Consider the following 9,240-nt stretch of genomic DNA (forward strand, 5'->3'; position numbering starts at 1 on the left):
GGACAAGTGATGGGTTTTAGAACCAAACTATGTAATGTTTTCATTAAAAAATTCAGTGATACTGGTGGTTCCAAAGCCTTCACCACCAATTCTAACTTATTTTTGCCTCTGTCCCTACTATTTATTCATTATTTTAAGAAACAGATTTTGAGACTTTATTGAATGCAAGATCCCTGTGCTGTCTGGGAATAATCATGAGCGTGACACCGTCTTGCTCTTAAGAGGTATGTTACCTACTGGAGAGGAGAGACAGGGGACAGGCAATTATAATAAAGTGCAATTAGTACTTCAATGGAGCAAATGCAGGAGGCCACAGTGACCCTGGACCTTGGAGGTCAGTGGCAACTTCCCAGAGAAAGGGATATTTAAGCTGAGGTTTAAAGGATGAAAGGAACAGGCCAGAGGATTGGGGTACAGGGAGTAACATTCCCAGCAGATGGAATGACATGTGCGAATGATCAGAAAGGAAAAAAGACATGACCTGACATGGAGGGAAGTGGGACAGGCCTAGACCTCCAGGTGGGCGTGGGACAGTCTCTCTTTCCCTTGTGTAGAATGAAAAAGCACAGCAGACCTAATCCTAGAATTGGGTTCCTCCCCTTCCCGACCAACTGGTACTAGGCCTTTCTAACTGGCACCCAAAGGAGGCCTTTTGCTCAAGGAACCAGAAAGGTAAACCAAAGGGCAGGTAGGGCCATGCCCCTGGAGCTGCTCTGTGCATGTGACAGTCTGGCCTTACAAGGACTTTTCATGTGAGGGGAGGGCTTATCTTCTGTTCGTCTCCTACTTTTATTTTCTTCTATTAAAATTTGCTAATCATCTTTTTATTTTCTTTCAATTGGATGACATGAATGGGAGATACCACTCCCTGACCTCTGTGTCATGAACTTGTTTGGAGCTGGTGCCCTGCCTGGAATGCAGGCTGAAGCCTCCTCCCTGCTTCAAAGGCTGAATCTTATCTCTAATGATCTAAGTCCTCTGGGATCTAAACCAAGTGACTCTGGTGCAATTCTATTCATGTAGCCACAGGGGAGATCTACTAAATTTTTTTTGGAAGGTATACAATACAGAGAGATCCCTATATATTTTTTCTGAATGTTGCCATTTGCATTGGTACCAGTGGCTGTCATACAGAACCTATGAGGAGAACCCATTAAGGAGGAAAGCAGAGTACTGACCAGAACAAAACAGAGGAAGGAAACTTAGTCCTTGAATATTAGTCCTAATTCAACCAACCAGCCCTGGGGCCATCTTAACTCTGAACTTCTTCTTTTGTATTGAAGCCACTGCTAGTTGGTCTGTCTGGCACTTATACCTTTTAACATCAATTGATATGCTACTCCAGAGATCCTCTGGATAAAATCTTTCATTTTAAAGACAGGGAAACTGAGATCCTAAGGGAGGAAGAGATTCATCCTTTGTTTCCTGGATAGAGAGCCATGAGCAGAGTACTCTTGGGTTAATTTTTCAGTATACTATGTTGTCTCTCCCTGTAGTGCATGGCTATTAGTTTTCCTGGCTCTCCAAGAAAAATTTCCACAAATTCTGATGGAAACTCATTAACTTTACTCCATAAAGACAAGATGGGACAATAGAGATTTTTATATCAGTAAGTCATTTAACATCTTTCTAATTGGGTATGAAAACGCTTATTCCTCATTCCTCAGAACTTGTTCTGTCTTCTGATTCCATTTGCTCCGTTCACACCTACTTTGCTAGACACTGAAAATGACATGGTAAGCAAGGCAGACGGTATCCTTGCTTCATGCTCCTAAATTTAAAACATCACTCTTCTCTTTCTGCCTCTGTAAAGTTGAACCTTCATTCTAAAAAGGGAGAAGGATCTCAAGGTCAGCAAACAGAAATGAAGAAGGAAAGACCTATAGCTAGGGAAATAGAGCAAAGTCTATTTGGTCTGAGCCAGACAGCTGAGTGGGGAGACAAGAAGGCTAAAGGGCTGGTCCCTCTGATGTGGCTTTGTCCCTGAGGAACCATGGGGAGAAACATTTGAAAGCTGCCTTTCCCTGCCAGGGTTTTGTTTGCTCCTCTGGGACAGGGACAGTTTGGCTCCGTTTTGAAACATTGGGGAAATAAAATCGCCTTAAGCATAGCTGGGAAAGGACATACCCCTAACTCTAGAAGATGAGGATAGATTGAATGCCAGTGGCAGAATCCACAGGGAATGACTCCAAGTTCAAGGTAAACAAGTTAAAACTTATATTTGGGAACTAGTTCCCTTGGGACTTCAGACTGACTGCAACTACACTCATGGGTGGAATGTATCCTAAGGCATCCAGGAAGCTCACACTCCTCTCCTCTGCTAGTCCCGCAGGCCTGGATGCTACCAGGACATTGCTTGAGACCATCTCAGTCTCAAAATTGGCTAAATAAAAGACTCCCTTTGGAGATTGACAAAGATTTTCCTTTTGGCTGAAACTGGTCTCTTGATCATTCAGAAACTTAATACAGTCATCTTGGGCCTCTCTACTAAGAAATAAAAGGAGATCTACCTAGAACAGAGCCTTAGCAAAGGTAACATGTTATTCTAGCTCCAGGGTGCAGTAAAACAGTGTATATGCAGAACCTTCTGATCCCAAGCTCACATTTTAACAGGGATTAAATTAGATAAATGTCAACCCCAAGAGCAGCCTTAAAAAGGAGAAGTCATTGAAGAAAAATTGACCAGGAGCTGGTTTGATCATAGAGTGGGGAGGATTCAACCCACCTGTCTCTCGATGGTACGAGTGGGTGGGAGTGGATGATGGTGTGGTTGTGTGTTGCCAATGTCAAGAGGGAAGATTCTGGAACTTGACGACTTGGACACGTAACTAGCTTTGGGACTTGGACAAGTGCCTATCCTCACTATCTTTCAATTTTCATCATCTTTAAAGTGGAATGAGAATGATCTCTCCCTTCTGGACTTGTTATGAGGGTTAAATGAGTTAATGCATTAAGAAAAAAGAAACTTAAAACAATGCTAGGCAAGAACTGAGTATATCATAATTTAACGTTAAGGGAAAAGATTGTTCTTCAAACCAGCTCCTGGCCAATTTCTCTTTCTACTGCTGTCTCTGTAAGGATGGTCCTTCTATGTCACCATGGAAGACTCCCTTAAGAAGCCTGGGACCAGGAGGGTTACCTCAATGTATTGCCCCTTGGTACAGCTTTGGCCTTAACATCTGGAGAAGATAAAGACATAGATCATGTTGGAAGCAGGCACGCTTCCTGACCCCCAGGAGGCATTCACTAAATATTTATTGAATAGACCAGAGCACCCCACTGCTAGGACTAGACTGGAAATTGCTGAAAGAGGAAGGAGAAATGACCTGATGCTCAAGCTTCATAAGACAAGCTAGTAGGGATCCAACCTCTCATAATTAGGTGTGTTATTTAATCTCCATGGATAAGCTAGGAAGCAGGTGATAGGAAAGAGTGTGAGGTCAAAGTTATGAATGTCTAGGAAGGATGATAAATGTGAGAGCTAACACAAATTGAGTACCTAGCATGTATAATCACCCCAGAGGATGGAAAGTAACCTAAGGCATCCCTCTTCTGCTATTCCTTGAGGACTGAGTACTGCTAGAGAATTGCTTGAGATCAAAATTGGCTAAACAAAAGATTGTCTTTGGAGAGAGTGTCAGGCCATGAGCCAGGCCTATGGTACTTGCTACTTTAATTCTGACAGCAATCTTACCATGTAAGCATTAGCGTCCACACTGCACAGAGATTAAGCATCTTGTGTAAGGTGTTTCTGTGGTGCATCACAAGGCTTGAATTCAGTCCCATATGTGTCTCATTTCAAGTCCTTGAACTTTCTGCTGCACCTTGCTAACACAGTTTTCTCCCATTTCTACTGCCTAAACTAGACTCTTAAGCTGAGTGTTCTGGGTGGGCTGCAACTGGACAGGAGTCAAAGGTACTGAGTGCTTCCTCCCTTCCTCTTCAAGACTGAGTCATAACTTCTCCAAACTTGGTCCATATTCCTCAACATGTGCCCTTGCAGGTCCATATACCTCAACAGGACTGGGTATGCCAGTCATTACTCACGCTCCATCAGACTTCATTTTTGAAAGTTGAAGGAGAAACAGATATCAAGGGCATTTTTATTTATTTATTTATTTATTTATTTATTTATTTATTTATTTATTTATTTAATCTTTCAAGCTTTTATTGAAGTGCAACCATCCAGGATGAATTTTAGATCTTGTTAAAAGCAGCCACATCCATGGACAGCGCATAGTTCTCAAAAGCAGTGATCTGTTCCTCCAGCATATCTGTTCCAACTTTGTCATCTTTGACAACACACTGTGTTTGAAGGCTCTTAATACCATATCCCCCTGGAACTAGTTTAGAGGAACCCCAGACCGAGCCATCCGCTTGAACGCTCCTGACGCACTCCTCGGATTTTGCCGTATCTGTCTCCTCATCCCACGGTTTCTCACGTAGTAAGACGGAAGACTTGGTGACAAGTGCAGGGTTTTGGGGGATTTCTTGGACTCATACTGTGCAAGGCGTTCTTCCCTTAGTCTCTTTGCTTCTTCACTTTCCTCCTCCTCATCAGATCCAAAGAGATCAACGTCATCATCATCTTTGATGTCTGTAGCTGTGCTCCTTGTGGTGTCTTCCACACTGGCAGGGCCATCCTCGTCCAAAGCTTTCTTCACTGCTGGAAGGCTGGCCTTTGCTTTTCATAGGATTTGATGTGATTATACCAACATAAGGGCATGGCACAAGTCAGCAGGCCGTGGGCCGGAGACTGCTTCAAATACTGCCACATCTGCTGGTGATGGCACATACCCTTCCATGTAGTCCTCGTCCACTTGGTAATCATTGAGCACCTGGAGGCCAGGGGGGCTTTTCAGTTCACCGAAACCCATGGCCTCATCTGTATCTGGGAGCTGGATAGCATTGGAGGAAAAGAGCTCAAGGACAGATTTAATGTATAAGATCTCATCAAGTTCCAGAGCATGCCCAGGGTTTACTCTGGATTCCGCTAACCCTGTCATATCTACTAGGACATAACTTTCCTATGTTCATATGCACACACACAACCAGTGTAACTCCACATCATGTGCAATCACCAGAATGGGAAGTTGTTCTCCATGTATATACAATATGTCAAAATACATTCTATTGTCATGAATATCTTAAAAAAATTAAAATTTAAAAATTAAAAAAAAATAAAATAATTAAATAGTACCAGACTTGCCTGACCTCCACTCTCCCTAATACTATTGACTAGAAAACTGGGCAAGATTCGAACTGAAAGGTCACCCAAAGGTAGTTACCCACTTTAAGGTCTACTCAGGTCTTTATTTGCCAGAAAGTACTATATTCAGTTAAGATAGGCAAAGCTTCGTAAAACAGAAATGATCAGACTTACACCTTCCCTAGACTCTCCTGGCCATGCCCACATGTGGAGCACAGTTTAGGCTGGTTTACATGTGGCTCTTTTGCTGAATCCTTTAAATAGGAATGGTTCATGTAGCATTCTACTCTGTGGAATTCCCCAAATGTTATGCACACGCAATGTGGCTCCACCCAAGATGAATCGCAGCTGTCTTCAGGACATATAATCCCCTTGCATAGCATGAACTGGAGCCCAAGCTGGTAGGAACTTGGCCATGGGAGCATCAACCCACATTGAGCAGCAGTAGGACCTTGGAAAGGCCACCAAATGCTCAGCATTCACTGTTTTAGTAGCATTTCTTCTCTTGTCATACAAGTATAATCCATTTATGTTACACAGATGGAGAGAGGGGTAAGGGCATTATCCATCCAAATGCAGTACTTAACATCAAAAAATTGGCTAAGGAGGGCTGGGGCTATAGCTCAGTGGTGGAGCACTTACCTTGCACATGTGAGGTACTGGTTTCAATCCTCAGCAAGACATAAAAACAAAATAAACGAAATAAAGATATTGTGTCCATCTACAACTAATTTTTTTTTTTAAATTGGGTAAGGATAATTTGATAAATCCATTTTTTTTTTCTTTAATGGCTCTTCCTGTATGATTCCCTTAGGAAAAAAGAAATTGTAAGTAATCACTCCTGGCCTTTGTAGGCTTCTCTTATCTCAGGACACAATGTCACACGTGGTGCCCTGCCTCCTGCCGAGGGTCACAGTGAACACCCAGCACTTGGCTTGGCCCCTGGATCTGCATGTCATTATCAGAACTCTGGCCGCCAGATTCCACATGCCGCTCTCACTTCAGTCTTCCCCTCCAGTTTCCTCACCTCTTTAAGTTTTGCCAAGCGTATGCTCGTCCTGCCTTCGGGGAAATATTTAAGTGAAATATATAGAAAGTTACAATATCAAGAACTGCGTTGGCAACTCTCTATGTAGTGTTGAGAAAATTTACCCCATTACATCAAAATTGTGGTGATTTTACACACTGTCAACACCAATGCTTGGCTTCTAATGGATGCTTTTCTTCCTTCAAGCTGGGATAAACTCTCCCAGACCCTCGCTGGGGCACCGGTCTTTACTTGTCTTCCTTTCAGCTGTTCTCCTGCTATTGTGACTGGGGAGTTTATTCCAGAGATACAGCTTATCTGCACACTTCTTTATCCCTTACACCCTGTCTCCCCCCCCCCCCCGCACCCCCACCTCTACCACCTCCACCTATTATTTCCAAAGGGAATCACCCATCACCAAAGCCATGACAGGCTGCTTCTCCACCGCATTCCAAGATAAAGACCATTGAATTCGGCCTCACTCAATACCTCTTAACTTTTGCCCTTGGCATCCAGACAACTCTTCGATTCTCAGGATGCTTGCTGCTGAACTTCCTGTCTATATAAATGCGCTTGGGGAGTCTCTTGCTCCTCAAGCCTCCTTCTTCTCCTCCCAGAGCTTCCCTTTCCCTTTCCATGCCGAGCAATTATTCTTATTAATTATTCCAGCTAGCAGTAATTATCAGCAGTACATGCCCCAAGCCACATTACTAACAGAAATCTCCAGGACACTGAGGAATCAGCTGGGAGGCCCCTCTGCCTTTTGATTTGCTTGGTGCTGCAAGTTATTCTCTCTGCTGCCCCCTCCCACCACGCCTCCACTACGCTCTTACTGGTCCCCAGTTGTTTTATTTTCTGGCCTTGGTTGATGGTGTGACAAAATAGGGCAGTGTCATTTATACCTGTGTGGTTATGAGCTCCGGGTAACTCTGGTGGCATGTGAGGCATCTGACCCCTGGCGTAGCTGAAAGCTCTCCTTATTCCCCAAAGTCAGTTCTCACCATATTTGAACACAAAATTAACTCCTCAACCCTCATTTGCAAGAATTTGTAATTTGTCTGTTTTCTTATCCATTGTTCATCTGTATAGGTCATCATTTATAAATACTTTAACATCTCTGTGGCAGGTCATTGGCGTATTTAACATAATGTTCTTATTCTATTGGAAATTAAAAAAAAAAACAATTTGCTTTGTGAAAAATTTCAGGAAAATTGGATGATTCAGGAAGCCTTTTGTTTTGACTTGGAAAATTGTATTAGTGACGGTTTCCCGTTAAACTAGGCTGATTCACAAAAATATTCTGGAAGAAAAAGCAACTGTCTAGAAACACAGAAGAAGAGAACCAGTTAAGTTCATTTTTCTGTCCTGAATAATTTCATGTACTAAAATGAATGTGTCTGCTTGAGAAAGGAGATGCAGATTCAGTCCTTTGCAAATGTATTTAACTTAGCTCATGCAGCCCCTAACAGTGATTTGGAAACCGTGTGCATATTGGAACCTTCTTTTTTTTTTTTTTAAGTCCAAAACAACAAAGTTTGAAACACTAGGATAAGTGTCATCTCTGACTTAGTACAATTGCAAACCATCAGCAAGTTTCCAAAAAGGCTGTAATGCAAGGTGCTAATTTGCAGATGTTATAATAAAGATCCTATTACTCAACAACTACAGACCACATGTGGCAATGGTAAGAATCAGGTGGAAAAGAAAAAAGAGAAGAAAAAAAAAAACTATCAGCATTATCAAAACAGGGCTTCTACCAGTTGTTGCCAAGTGAAAAACAAAAGAGAGAAGTGAAATGTTTTGTTTTTAAGACAGGGTGGGACAAGTCGGGGTGTGTGAAGCAATCTGGAAAAGATAAAATTTTAAAAGTGACACTATCTCACTTAAGATACTTCTAAGAGCCAAAGGAAGTGTGCCTCATTCTGACACATGCACACTGGCATCCAGCTTGAAATACCCATACATAATTGTTGAGGCCAGTGGTAAAAATTCAGTCCTTTGCAAATTTATTTAATTTAAATAAGCTTCCCCAACATTGGGGGAATGTGTTCTCTCAGTGTGCTTCATTAGTGTAGCTTACACCACAAAACTGGCTGTATTGAGAAAGATTGCACCATTATCAAATAATTAGGAATGCCTTAGCAGGTGCATACACTTACCTTAGTAATTAAACCCTTGTTAAAACACCAAAATCCAGAGACTTTAAATGGTTACAGCCTCCCAAAGGAGGTAGCCCAGAAAGTGATTCTATAAGGTAGTGTCATTTGGGAACAAGGATATTGAGCAGAGTCTCTTTACCTCTTGGGATGCTTACCAAGCACATCTGTGCACATCATGAGATGCAATAAAAATTGCAATGACAATTGTAGACACACACCCACCGCACTACATGCTGGGCAGCCCCAGTGCCGGCCTGTTTGGAAGCGAATCCTGTGTAACTGGGCTTTGTGATGCCATTGTTTCAAGCATGGTTCGTGAGACAAAGAGATATAAAAATGAGAATGGGAAATAAGGGTTCAGCTTACCCTCTTTACTTTAGGGACAAAAAGAGAGCTGATCCCAATTTCTCATCACACGCCTTCCTTCATAAAATTGGACTCTTTAAGTTTTTCTTTGATGAAATGAAGGACTGGATCGACTCTTCCACAATGGCATTTGAGATAGAGGCTCATGTCATATGACAAGCAGTCACCAATGAACCAACATTCAAGAGCAGATCCTTAAAATCTTGCTGTGGGGAGTGTAAGAGTGGTCGATATCATTTGATCCATTTTCTGGGGTCTGGTTGTCTAGGCAAGAGCTCGCCTTCCCTATAGAAGTGCAACTGTGATAAATCTGAACTCGACAGCCATGGGGCATTCTGGAGATGATATCTAGGGGTTGCCATGACAACTCCCTAGAATTCCTGCTGTCTTTTCATGGTGGAGTTCCTAGGTAAAGCCTGGAAGGTATCTGAAATAAATCATCAAAAGGTAGGACAGCTGGAATTGGTCCATGGAAGAAA

General features: G+C 42.4%; 1 pseudogene; it reads right to left on the reverse strand.

Moving 5' to 3' along the window:
* Positions 1 to 4,197: 4,197 nt before the first annotated feature.
* LOC114092929 (elongation factor 1-beta pseudogene) lies at positions 4,198 to 4,877 on the reverse strand (annotated as a pseudogene).
* Positions 4,878 to 9,240: the final 4,363 nt, after the last annotated feature.

The sequence above is a fragment of the Marmota flaviventris genome, chromosome 16, assembly GCF_047511675.1.
Source record: "Marmota flaviventris isolate mMarFla1 chromosome 16, mMarFla1.hap1, whole genome shotgun sequence".
NCBI lineage: Eukaryota > Metazoa > Chordata > Mammalia > Rodentia > Sciuridae > Marmota > Marmota flaviventris.